Genomic DNA, 13,028 nt, shown 5'->3' with positions numbered 1-13,028 from the left:
GGTCATTTAAGATGGCTTGGTTTAAACAACTAGCCTCATAAATGTAATAGCTTAAAATGACCTACAACTTAAAATCAACGAATAGGAAAATTAGTTACATATTTTAATTAATTAAATAAAACTTATGAAAGCTAGCTAAACCATTGGAATAATATGGTAGCTTAAAATGGTTGTGACTTAAATTGTGATGTGGATTTGTCAAGCTAGTAGCAAGTAGCCTACCATTGGACTTGCTCAAACTCTTGATAAGCTTAAGTAATTAACCCCTTAAGTTTTGATTAGAGTAAATTAGTTTCATAACCTTCCTTCAAAGTGCAATAAACTTCTGCCTATAAATTTAAATGATAATATATTTCATATAATTTATAAGAAAATATTTTTTCAATTTTATTCACAAAATATCTTAATTGCCCTTACCTTCTTTACCTAACTGCTCACCCTCACCCGTATAAGGGTATAACCATAGCCCTTCATGAATCATGAGTCTTAGGCCTCTTTGAATGTTGTATTCCATGAAAAAAAAAAGGTTTTCGGCTTGAACATACTTCTTATTACAATCCTTTGCAAAATTAGATTTAAAGCCTTGAAATGAATCTAATAGGTCACAAGCTTGTGACGGGTCAAATATCACCCACATGGGCAGATAAAACAAAAAGTAGAATGCATAGGGAATCGCAAATGACTTGTCTTTATCCTTTTATATAGGTTTTATTTGACCCGTCACAAGCTTGTGACGGATATCGGTCGTCACAAGTGAGAATTTGTGAAATGAATCAAAAGGATTTTTCTTGATCTCACGAAAAGTTGCCACGAATCTCATGTGACTAAAGATAAACTTAGGGAAAGAGAAATGATAATTGACAATCAATAATTTATGGTGGGATAATTTATGTACATAAACAATTTAATAGATTGTGATTTTAATGAACATGTAAGAATAAGAAAGTCAACATAGTTAGCTTTGCATTGTTTGTATATAATACTTGTACATCTGTGTAATTATTGGACACAATTTATGCAATAAAAATTCTAAACTTTATTTACTTCTCTCTCTAAAATATTCTCTCTCTAATCAGTTACAAACTTCTTCTTCTTCAAGCTTTGATTAATCTTCATCAATGGAAGATTTTATCACCATAAAATCTTTCATGGTATCAGAGTCAGGTTGAGTCCTGTCTCTTTTACCTCTGGATTTTTTCTATGCTTCCGCGTTTTCCTTCTTCCTTTTTTTCGTCGATCAAGTTTCACACAAAAACCCTAAAAATTAGTTCGTCATTTTCCATTTGATTTTCGTTTCGATTTCCTCACGAATCAATCACAAAATCTTTTTCATCTATTTTCCGCACTTAATTCGCAATTTTTAGTCTCAAAATCAAGTTCGAATCTTTTTCCCCAATTTCTAGGGTTCTTCGTTGATTTTTCGTAAATTGTTACGATTTCTTCACAGTGCCTACAGAAACAACAATATCTCCTAATAGTCCTTTCTATGTTAGTAATACCGACATTCTTGCTACAAAATTGGTGACTAAACCTTTCGACGACACTGGTTTTAATGGTTGGAAGCGAGGTATGACGATCGCGCTTTCAGCGAAGAATAAATTAGGTTTTGTTGATGGATCTCTACCGAAGCCTGCATGGCTGCATCTACGCACGAGAATTCTAAGGCATGGCAACAGTGTAATGATCAAGTTTTCACATGGATTCTTAATTCTCTTTCTCAAGAAATCGCAGCTTCCGTCCTTTATTCCGCGACGACAAAGATAGCGTGGAATGAACTTGAAGGCAAATATGGACAATCGAATGGAGTGCAGTTATATGGTACACAGAAGACATTGAATGACTTTGGTCAAGGTAATGATAGTATTTCTAGTTATTTCACAAAAATGAAGTCAATTTGGGATGAGATTGATGTTATGGGACTCAATCCTACTTGTTTTTGTTCTTGTACATGCAGTACAACTCTAAAACGCATGAAGTTTCAAGAAGATCAGCGTATTGTTAAGTTCTTAATGGGTCTCAATGATTCTTACAATGTTATTCGAGGTACTATTCTAATGCAGAATCCCCTTCCTTCTTTGGCTGTTGTGTATAATCTGCTTGTGCAAGAGGAAAGGCAGCGCGAAATTCACCATCAGGGGGAGTTTCAGACTGATTCTGCATCTTTACATGCTCGAAATTCAAAACCTTTCTACCCCTAGCAACTTCCTCCAGGCTAGGGACACTATGCTTCAAACCAAGGCAAATTTTCTCCAAATCAAGGACAATATACCCCCAATCAGCAGTACAATTCCAATTCCAGTGGGAAGGCAGAGTTCAAAGAAAGCAATGATGGAAATGAAATAAAGTGGTGCAATTACTGCAAGAAACCAGGAAACACAATCAATATCTGTAAAAGATTAGAGTACAACAACAAAAAAAATATTTGCGAATGCTGCTAAAGGCCTTGATTTTGGTCAAGGAACTGAGTTTGCTGGTTCGTCTTCTCTCCAGAATCCTGCTGATATTACTCCAGGAATGTACAATCAATTGCATCATGCTATGCAACATAGCCAACCCACGGATAACACGGCTGCTTATGCCAATTTCGCTGGTAATATTTCTTACTCTAATATGTATTCTACTTGTTTTAGTTCATGTATTCTAAATTCAGGTGCAAGTGATCATATGTGTGGAAATAAGAATCTGTTCTCCATCCATAAAACTGCTCCCCTTCCTTATTCCATTTCCTTGCCTAATGGTGAACATACTATAATTAATGCCAAGGTGAGGTTCCCATTTCATCTGATATTGTCCTGTAAAATGTCTTATATGTTCCTTTTTTCCGATTTAATCTCTTGTCCATTTCCAGACGGTCAAAACAATGGAACAAAACCATCAGCTTCACCCCTGAATTTTGTTGTTTACAGGGCTCTTCTATGAAGATATCTCTAATTCTTGGTAAACAACACAAGAATCTCTACTTCCTCAAGAGCAATTCCCTTACTACTACTATGTTTTCTTCTTCAAATTCTGTATTTTTTTCCGATTCTGCTGAAATATGGCATTCTAGATTAGGCCATCTCCCATTGTATAAACTCAAAAATTTCCCTTTTTGTAAGATTTATGCAATAAATGAAAATAAGATTCATACTTGTTCTATTCGTGCTAAAGCTAGACAGCATAGATTTTCATTTCCTGATAGTCATATTCAAACCACCAAACCATTCCAATTGATTCACATTGATCTTTGGGGACCATACCACATTCAAACTTACAATGTTATAAATATTTTATCACCATTGTAGATAACTCTAACAGAACCACTTGGACACACCTCATGACTTGTAAAAGCAATGCTTTCAGTTTTATACAAAATTTTCTCATCTTTGCCAAGACTCAATTGAATGACACTGTCCAAACAATAAAATCTGACAATGCTCTTGAACTAGGGTCAAGTAACTTTGGCCAAGACTTTCTTTCACAAAATGGAATCATTCATCAAACCTCTCGTTTTCACACCCCACAACAAAATGATGTTGTGGAAAGAAAACATAAACATCTCCTTGAAACAGCTAGAGCTTTAATTTTTCAATCCAATTTACCTAAAAAGTATGGGGGGGGGGGGGTGGTGGTTTGCGGAAGTGTGTTCTCACAGCCACTTACATCATTAACAGGCTCCCTACAAATATTCTCAATAACAAAAGTCCATATGAACTCCTTTTTCAGAAAACACCAAACCTGTCACACATGAGATCCTTTGGTTGTCTTTGTTATGCTACTACACCTAAACCAGGCAGAGACAAATTTGCCCCAAGAGCCATTCCTTCCGTATTCCTAGGATACCCATTTGGTAAAAAGGCATACAAAATTCTTGACCTTGAAACTAAATCCATTGTTATCTCAAGAGATATAGTGTTCCATGAAAATATTTTCCCCTACATTAAGGATGTTGCAGTGAGTGTCCTCCACAATAGTGCGTCTACACACTAAATCTCGTACAAGGAATATCAGGGATTTATATTATGTATATTTGTCAGTTGGTCAATGTTAATCGGCAATGATTGGCTGACTAGAGTTTGACATTACTGTCATGTGATGTCGGTGATCAGCTGATCCCTTTAGGTCACACCTATAGGATGATGCCCAAATGGATAGACTAATTATTTATATAAGATATAGTATAATTAGTATCTTGTATATATTGACTTTTATTAAGTCAAGTGAATTTATTTTTGATGACGAGTTACGAACTCTGGGCGATGGGATTTATTATTTAATTATATGATAATTAATTAATAAATATTAATTATAAGTTATTAATTAATAGTTAATTAATTAATTTTATACAATGTGTGTGTATGTTTTGAGGCGGAGGTAATTAGCTATTTAATTTTACAAGAGGTTGTAAAATTAGCTAATCAAGGTCCATAAGACACATTTTATATTGATAAAATGGTCTAATAATTACTTAATAGTTAAGTGGTCATTAGTTGTTAATTTATATTATTTAAATGTTAAATAATCAAATTAATATTTAATTATATAAGATAATTAAATATAAGACTTATAAGGATTTGTGGGACAAATATCGGAAATAGATATGGACCCAAAATAGGTTCACTTGGACCGGTTTCTAGAAGGTCAAGTTTGACCTCTATGTGTCAAGTTTGTTGGCTCATGGCACATATGATGTTCCTATGAATTGTTTACATTTGAACATCTATAAATACCTCACTTTACCGCACATACAAATGATGAATTTTTGAGACCAAATATCCTCTAAAACAACTACCTTGGCCGACCTATATAGAGAAAAAAAGGTCTTATTTTATTCATCTTTTTCTCATCAAAAACTTGATCAAATTGTTGATCATCTAATCAAAATAATTCAAAAACAATAATATACATCAAATATTATTAGAGTAATAATATTTATAGTAGTATACAAGGTTAATTACTAATATTATCTAGTTAGTAATATTAGTAGTTTTTTTGGGCTAATCTTGGGTGCCACCAAGAGGAGGTTTCCTACCATGGAAACTTGAAAATTGGAGGATCAACCTTGTTATTTTAGCTCAAGAACAACACAAGGAAGGAGTCCTTGTATTGTGCCCAATTTTCCTTTAAATCAATGTAAGGAAAATTCTATCTTTATCATTTATAAGCCATCTTATAATCATGCATGTAACTAGATCCATTTAAACTAAATTAACAAGTAATTTTGTTACTAATTAGAGATGTCTAATCAGGATTCTAGCACCTTCAAGTGGTATCAGAGCTTTGTTGTTGCATGCATGTCGATTTTCGATTATTTTATCGAGTTATAAGATGACTTTATAAAATCGAAAAATTTGTGTATTAATGAGTAAGGAACAAAATTTTTTTGTTGCATGCATAAATACTTACCTAAAAATGTTTTTTTGGTTATTTTTGGTTAATTATGGAACTTTGTTGCTAATTATTTCATTATTTTGACTAAAAATGACTTAATATGCATGAAAATGGTCAAAAGTTAACTAAAAAATTAGTTTCATATTAAATACGGCCATGAAATTTTAGTATATTCATACATGCATGAATTACTTAGAGTAAGTGAAAATTTGAAAATTAATTTGATTAATTTTGCATGATTATTGATTTTTAATAGTTAAATATCAATAAAATATGATTATAATAGTTAAAAATCATTAAAATGAATTTTATGGCATGAGAAATTTATCTAAGGTTAATTTCATGTTTTATACATTGGATGTCAATTTAGAAAATTAATTTGATTAATTTTTGCATGTTTTTTTGGTTTTTATGTGATAAAAGCGAGAAAATGCAACCATATTTTTCTCAAATTTTAATCGAACTTTTTGGGTAAAAGTTTTTACATTTTTAGGTTCTGGAAAATATTCCATAATATTAAAAATTTTTAGTTAACAATTTTTCGAAATTTTGTATTTAATTTGGAATTAATACATTAAAAATTGCGAAAACCAGGTTTAAATTGCGTATTTGATAGAAAATAAATTTTTGAACAAAATTTTAGAAATTTTGAGTTCTTGGAATTGTTACAGAATAAACAAAAAAAAAATTTCAAAAAAATTCATAATTATGTATATTTATTTGGATTTATTTCATAAAAGTTATGATTAAATAAGTTTTAATTAGCAATAATTCATAAAACGTTATGAGATCATCATGAAATTAGTGAAGACTAATTTTTGAGTCCCAAAATAGGTTGGGAAGTTATTTTCTGCTTAAATTTGATTTAAGTACTAATTTGTGATTTATAATGGTTAAAAATTGCTTTATTAACCAAAATTTCGAGCTTTATATCAAAATGATGGTTTATAGGGCGATTTGGAATTTTAGGGCATGTTTAAATTTTATTTTTATTCTGCATATTTTAGATGAATGTAATTTAAATTTATGTAATTTATTAATGTAATTTGTCTAGTATGGCCTATTAGTTTAATTGGTATTACCCGTAATGTAAGGGAATACCAATTTGTTTTGCAATTAAATGCAATTTTGCATCACCGTTTTGTAATATTAACAGATTTATTTTAATTTTGATTTTAAAAATGTATAGGAATTACTATGTAATTCATTTTATACTTGTAATTATTTATTACGAAGACCGACGGAGTCCTAAAGACGGAGACTTTGGGAAAGGAGTTTTGATGAAGACCGGAGTTTCCAAAAGACCAAGCTCTATTGGAAAGCGTTCCAATGAAGTTCAAGGGACCATGGAGTTGGTTTCCGAAGTTGTAATAGTTAATTAGATAACTAGATTAGGAGGCCATACTAGAATAATGTGTTTTTTTACTTTTATATGCATTCATGCCAAATTGCCATTACATGCATTTTTATTTGTTTTCGACTATTATCAATTAAAATTATCGAGAATTCGCCGTTTTAGTTCATTTAAAGGGAAATGATAATAAGGCAAGATCTCTCACATTGTTTAAATATTGAGACTAGCCCTTCCAATTAGTAACACCTATGAATCCCTTCTTCATTAGGGGGCAGGTACAACTCACTGTGGTGTTTCCTTTATACGTTGGGTAAGTAGAGTGATAAATGTTATTACACGTAAAAGTTGGTTAGACTCAACGGAATTGCAAGATTGGTATGTCTAGCTTCACCGGGCCCAGGTTTTGTGTTCCGGTGCTAGGAGATGGATTTACTTAAAATCTGTCGGCCGACAGTTCTAGGAGTAGAATCAGTCAAGGAGTTGACTCACCGAATTTATTTAGATCTTGTATGTCTGGCGTCACTGGGCCGAGATTTATTTAGAGACGGATCTCGAAATCATTTATATAATTTAGGTGAGAGATCATTATATAAATATTAATTTCTTTAACTTGTTGAAATTGTTTCTCGAGTATTTTACACGATAAATATTAATATTTCCTTTTTACCGTTTTTATATTTTTTATCGCGCAATGACATTAAATGACGATTAATCCGTTTCTCATAATTCACAACCGCGTTTGTCCTTGGGAAAAGTTTCCTTGAAATATAATATTTATCATAATCGGGAGGATAATCTCCATAAAGACATTAAGGCATACAAAACGATGCGAAATTTAGTTGAAACTCATTCACCCAAATCTTATAATTGTGCAACAAATGTTGCTAGATCCTCTTGTGAAGAGAATAATGCACAAATAAGTGGTAGTTTTGGGAAACATATCTTAAGTGTTAAGGATAAGACGAGGTTCAAAAGAAATTACCTTGAATATTTGGACGATAAAGTAGTTGAACGTGTGACGTTAGCAAGCTCTTTTTCTTCCAATATTTATATGATAGACATAAACTATGCTAGTACCACAACATGGGTATTTGATAATGGTTGCGGATCACACCTTTGTAATTGATGCGTGCCTTTTATATGATGTTTTACATCCCATTTTACACGCATTTCAGAGCTCATTCATGTAGTTTATGCTACATTTCTCCCTATTTCCGTCTACTTCCGTATTTTTGTACATTATTGCAGAAATGTGAAGAATCCAGCGGAAATCGAGCTAAATCCGTCCCCGAGTATCCTGCGTTGCATTTGACGTGAAGTATTTGCTTAAGGAACGAGCTTGGTGCGCATTTCAAGGCCCAAAGGACAAATCCACGAGTTTATAAGAGGCAAGTAGCAGCTCAAGCAGTCGATCGACCACTACCTTCAGTCGATCGACCAACTTGCGGGATCCAGAAGCTACTGTTTGCTGAAGACCAGTGGATCGACCAGTCCTAGCAGTCGATCGACCCAATTGCTGTTCCAGACGAGAATTAAAAGACTGAGGAAACGCAAGCCCATTGAGTTTCTAGGTTTTAGGAATAATGTTACGTTATTTGCTATATAACGTAACCTGGAATACCTAGTTTACAGTTCAGTTTTTAATCAAGTTTTACACAGTAACTTTCGGATTATTTTGCATAATTAGGGTTTGGATTATTGTTGAGCACTGGATTTTTAGTTCTTATTCCTAATATTTCCTCTGCAAACTCGGTATTCTTCTGCCCTATTTTTAGTTCATCTTTATTTCATCAATAGTATAGAATTGCTGAGTAGATTCCCGCAACCGTTATCATCGTTTATGTTAATTGTTTGTTCTACTGTTTTAAGCATGAATTCCTCTGTTTACTTTATTAGTTTTATTATTGTTATCATCATTAGCATGAGTGGCTAATTAGTTTGTGCTAGGATGTAGGCGAATTATAGCATAGGCGGCATTAGATTAAACATGGCCTGATTCGCGTGTCAGTCGACCGACTGACATTCTTGGTCGATCGACTGACCTCGTGGGGTTTTATATTCGTTTTAATTGTTTTAATGTTGTATTTAACGAATCGAATGCATGCGACCAGTTAGATACTTAATTTATGACTGACCCATTAGATCGAAAGATAGGGGAAGTTGTTAGACCCTCAATTAAATCGACTAGACTGTGATGAGATCGAAAGATAGGTATAGTTTAGACCGTTAGTCACTTTTCAGAACGAAAGTTTGTATTAGTGATATTAGGGACCTTTAGCGAGATCGAAAGATGCTATCTGTTAAGAGTGGACCGAGAGGACCTCTTGTTTCCCGCCTCACTTGTGTTCGATTTGGACCTGTTTAGTATGTTGCCGCCGAAGCTATGATGAACCGACCATCCTAGTACCCCTTCTTTATTTGTTAAATCCGTCTTTTAGTTTTTTTGTCTTTATTTACTCTTAGCTATAGACCAAATCAATTCAACCCCCACAATCGTTACCTTAGACTTTTATTAGACAGCTAGAAATTACGTCTGCCTCCTTGTGGTTCGACCCTGTTACCACTAGCCTAGGTTAGTCTTAATAGGAAATATAAATTTTATCTTTGGTACTCACAACGACGGGTATCAAATTTTGGCGCCGTTGCCGGGGAGGCAATAGTTCTAATTTTTAGCTGTTTTAATTTTAGTCTTTCTTAGTTTAAGGGACTTCTGTTCCTTAAACTTTTCTTATATTCTTTTTGTAGTTTCTTCTTATGCGCAGGTCACAGGGTGGTGAACTAGTACCATTCGATCCTGAGATAGAGAAATCTTTACGCGAGTTGAGACGATCACAAAGGGTATTACCGACAGAGGAAGAGCTGTGTACTCTGTCAAGCTATTACGAGAACGAGGTTTTCGAGGAAGATCGACCTTCTTCACCCGTTTCCACCTCTTCAGCCGAGACAGTTACTTCTCCAGAAATTCCAGTCATGGCCGAGGAAGCAAGTATAGCTAGTCATTCTGAGCCGACAACTGAAAACTTATATAAGGGGTTCGAATTACCAGGAGATGCCAGGAAGTTCGAACCAAAGCCTTCATACATTAATATGGTTGAGAGAAACCGATTCGGGGAGCGCAAATGAAGATGCACTAAGCATATGGAGACCTTTATTGACTCACTGCTTTGTTCCATACCCCCACCACCGGTGGCGTGACCCAAGACCAGATCAAGGAGACCATGTTCCTCTTCTCCCTTCGTGATCTTTGCAAGGAAGTGGTATAGAGATCTGGACCGAACCGTTCATGGGATCACCGACTGGAATTCCTTGGCATTGGCATTCTACAAGAAGTACTTTTCTGCTTCAAAGACGATTGCTATTAGAGCCCAAATCACGAGTTTCAAACAAGGGCCAGATGATAATTTCCACGAGGCATGGGTCCGATTTAAAAAGCTGGTGCGAACCATACCGCACCATGGGTTCGAAAAATGGAGCTTGTGCAATCATTTCTATAATGGGCTGTACGACGATCGAGAGCCATTTTGGATGCGACCATGGCCGATTCTTTGAGAACTTGGGAGCAACCAAGGGGTGGAAAATCATTGACGATCTAGCCACCCACAAGGCTGAGTATGGTAATTCTAGAGGGAACCAGAGGAGAGCTGCTGAATCTTCCTCTGTTGCTGCGCTTGAAGCTCTTACTACGAGATTTGACAAGTATGAACTAGGAGGAGCTTCAAAGGGGGGTATTTACCAAGTAAATCTTTGTGTCGACGGTCCTTTCGTCTGCGAAAGGTGTGGAGCTGAGGGACACGTTTCGAAGAACTGCCCTAGTCCTTTTGAGTCTTGTGCTGCCTTTCAACACTATAGGCAGACAAACACCTACTATGAGCCGAATACCCATCCAAACTTGAGTTGGAGGAGCCAAAATGTCTTGAATCCGACTCAACCTCCGCCACAGCAGCAGCCACCTTATGTGCCCCCTCATCAAAAGCAACAACAATATCAGAAACCTCCATATGTGACGCAGCAGCAACAATCGCAGAATTCTGAATTTTCCGAGCTTAAGAACTTGTTGCTGAAGGAGTCCCAAGCTAGAGAGGCCGGGATGAAGTTGCTAGAAAGCCAAATTGCTCAATTGGCTAGCAAAAGTAACACTCGAGCTCCGGGACACCTACCGACTCAAACCGACCAAAAGGAGACCTTAAATGCCATCACTTTGAGGAGTGGGTCCACCCTTGACGGTCCTGCCATGGTCGAGGATGCTGTTGAAAAAGATGAATCGGAAACAAGTCAAAAGAAAGCTTCAACGAATAAATCAAAGAAACAGGCGTCTACCAGGTATATCAGTCGATTGACTGATACACCCGTCGATCGATCGATATGCGGTTTCTGAGGAGCTTCGAATCTGTGCACCTTGGTCGATCGACTGAGGATAGTGGTCGATCGACCAAGATTACTGCTGATAGCGAGATTGTTCGTCCTCCGATGCCCGACAATTTGAGAGACTATTTGTTTCGGGGTTCGACAGTCCCGAAGACATTAGGACAAGACCTGAGTGCTGATGGGTCAGTCCCGGCTCCGAAGTTCGATCCGATGACGGTCAATGGCTCACATTTGCGACGGTCTGAAGAGGGGTCAAGCTTCAACAAGGAGAAGGTGATGGACTTTCAACCTAAGTCCACGGATACCGGCACGCGCGATTTAGAGGAGAGGGCCAAGGTACTTCTTACAGCCCCATATCCAGAGAGACTCGTGCCGACGAAGGAACAGGTATCTTTTAGTAAATTTGAAAAAGTTATTCGTATTCTGAATGTACAAGTTCCTTTTCTCGAGTTGGTCAATCAAGTGCCTGCATATACTAAATTCATGAAACAATTATTGTCAAAGAAAAAGTCACTTGAAACAGTGCACACTGTAGCACTCACTGAGGAGTCATGCTCCTATTTACCTCACACTGCACCCCCTAAGCTAGAAGACCGGGAAGTTTTTTACGTTCGTGTAATATTGGCACCTTTCCTATTGAGAAAGCCTTATGTGATCTAGGAGCCAGTATAAGTGTCATGCCCTTGAGTCTAGCTCGGAAGCTTAAGTTGACCAGGTTTGCTATTACCGATATGACAGTACAGATGGCTGACCGATCTGCGGTCCAGCCAATAGGGGTCTTAGAGGACATTCCAGTCCAAATAGGGAAGTTTTTCTTCCCCATTGACTTCGTTGTACTTGACATGCCTGAGGATGCCCATATTCCCATTATTTTGGGTAGGCCATTTCGCACATTTGGTGCGAGTCATAGATGTCGGTCTAGGAACCTTGACTTTCAAAGTGGGAAAGCATTCTATTGTCTTTGCCCAGCCGGCTAGGAAAAAGGACCCTATGTGGCCTGTCACCTGTAACACGGTTTCTGAAAAGAAATCGTACTTTGTGCTTCCTGATTTACCCATCTCTATTACTACTCCTGTGTTAACACCTCCGCCCCAGACTGGGAGCAAAAAGGAGGAAGAATATGTTGTTTCAAACATTGCAGGAGCTGGTTTGGGGAAGGAAGAGCTACAGAATGCTCCAGCTGTAGCAGAGCAGATTGTTTCAAGAGGCGATCTTGGGTGTCTAAGCTATGGGACTGACGAGGAAGTTGAAGATGAGCCGGCCATAGTGAGATGGTCTGATTTGGACTTGGACGAGCCGGCAGAGGTCATTAATTGGGGAGATGATGAGACTATTGATCCGTTGAGCCATACGGACGTGGAAGCTAAGAAGGGTGCAGCTGCTAAGATAAACACCATTGAGGCTACCTCTAGTAGCCAAAAGCCGACGAAGTGGGCCATACCGTGGCCGTTTTTGATCAACTACTAGTTGGTCACATGTTTTCCAAACATTTTATTGCTTTTAGACACTTTTTATTGCTTTTGTGTGCGCGAAAACTTTGCATTTATTTTGCTTGCTTAGGATTTTGTATGCTCTAGACTTTGGTTTGGGTTTTTGCGCAATTTTGGGCGCGTATTATTGTGCACTTGCAGGTTTTTAGAGCTTGTTAGCTCGAATCATTGAGTAAATACGAAGAAATAAGAGGTTGCAGCAGTGTTTTCAGTCGATCGACCGGCTCCAGTGGTCGATCGACTGCTCTGCAGGTTCCAGGCGATACTGTTCATGTTTACCTGGTCGATCGACTGGGCTAAGTGGTCGATCGACCGCTGTTGCTGCTGTACTTATTCACGACCTCTCCCCTGCTGTGTTTGGTCGATATGCGGACTTAAGGGAGTTTTCTACTCCACTTTACTTTCCGTCAAATTATTTATTTCTTCCGATTTTCTCATTTGTGCACAAT

This window comes from Silene latifolia, chromosome 1 (genome assembly GCF_048544455.1).
Source record: "Silene latifolia isolate original U9 population chromosome 1, ASM4854445v1, whole genome shotgun sequence".
Classification (NCBI taxonomy): Eukaryota; Viridiplantae; Streptophyta; class Magnoliopsida; order Caryophyllales; family Caryophyllaceae; genus Silene; species Silene latifolia.
This window is presented reverse-complemented; position numbering follows the sequence as displayed.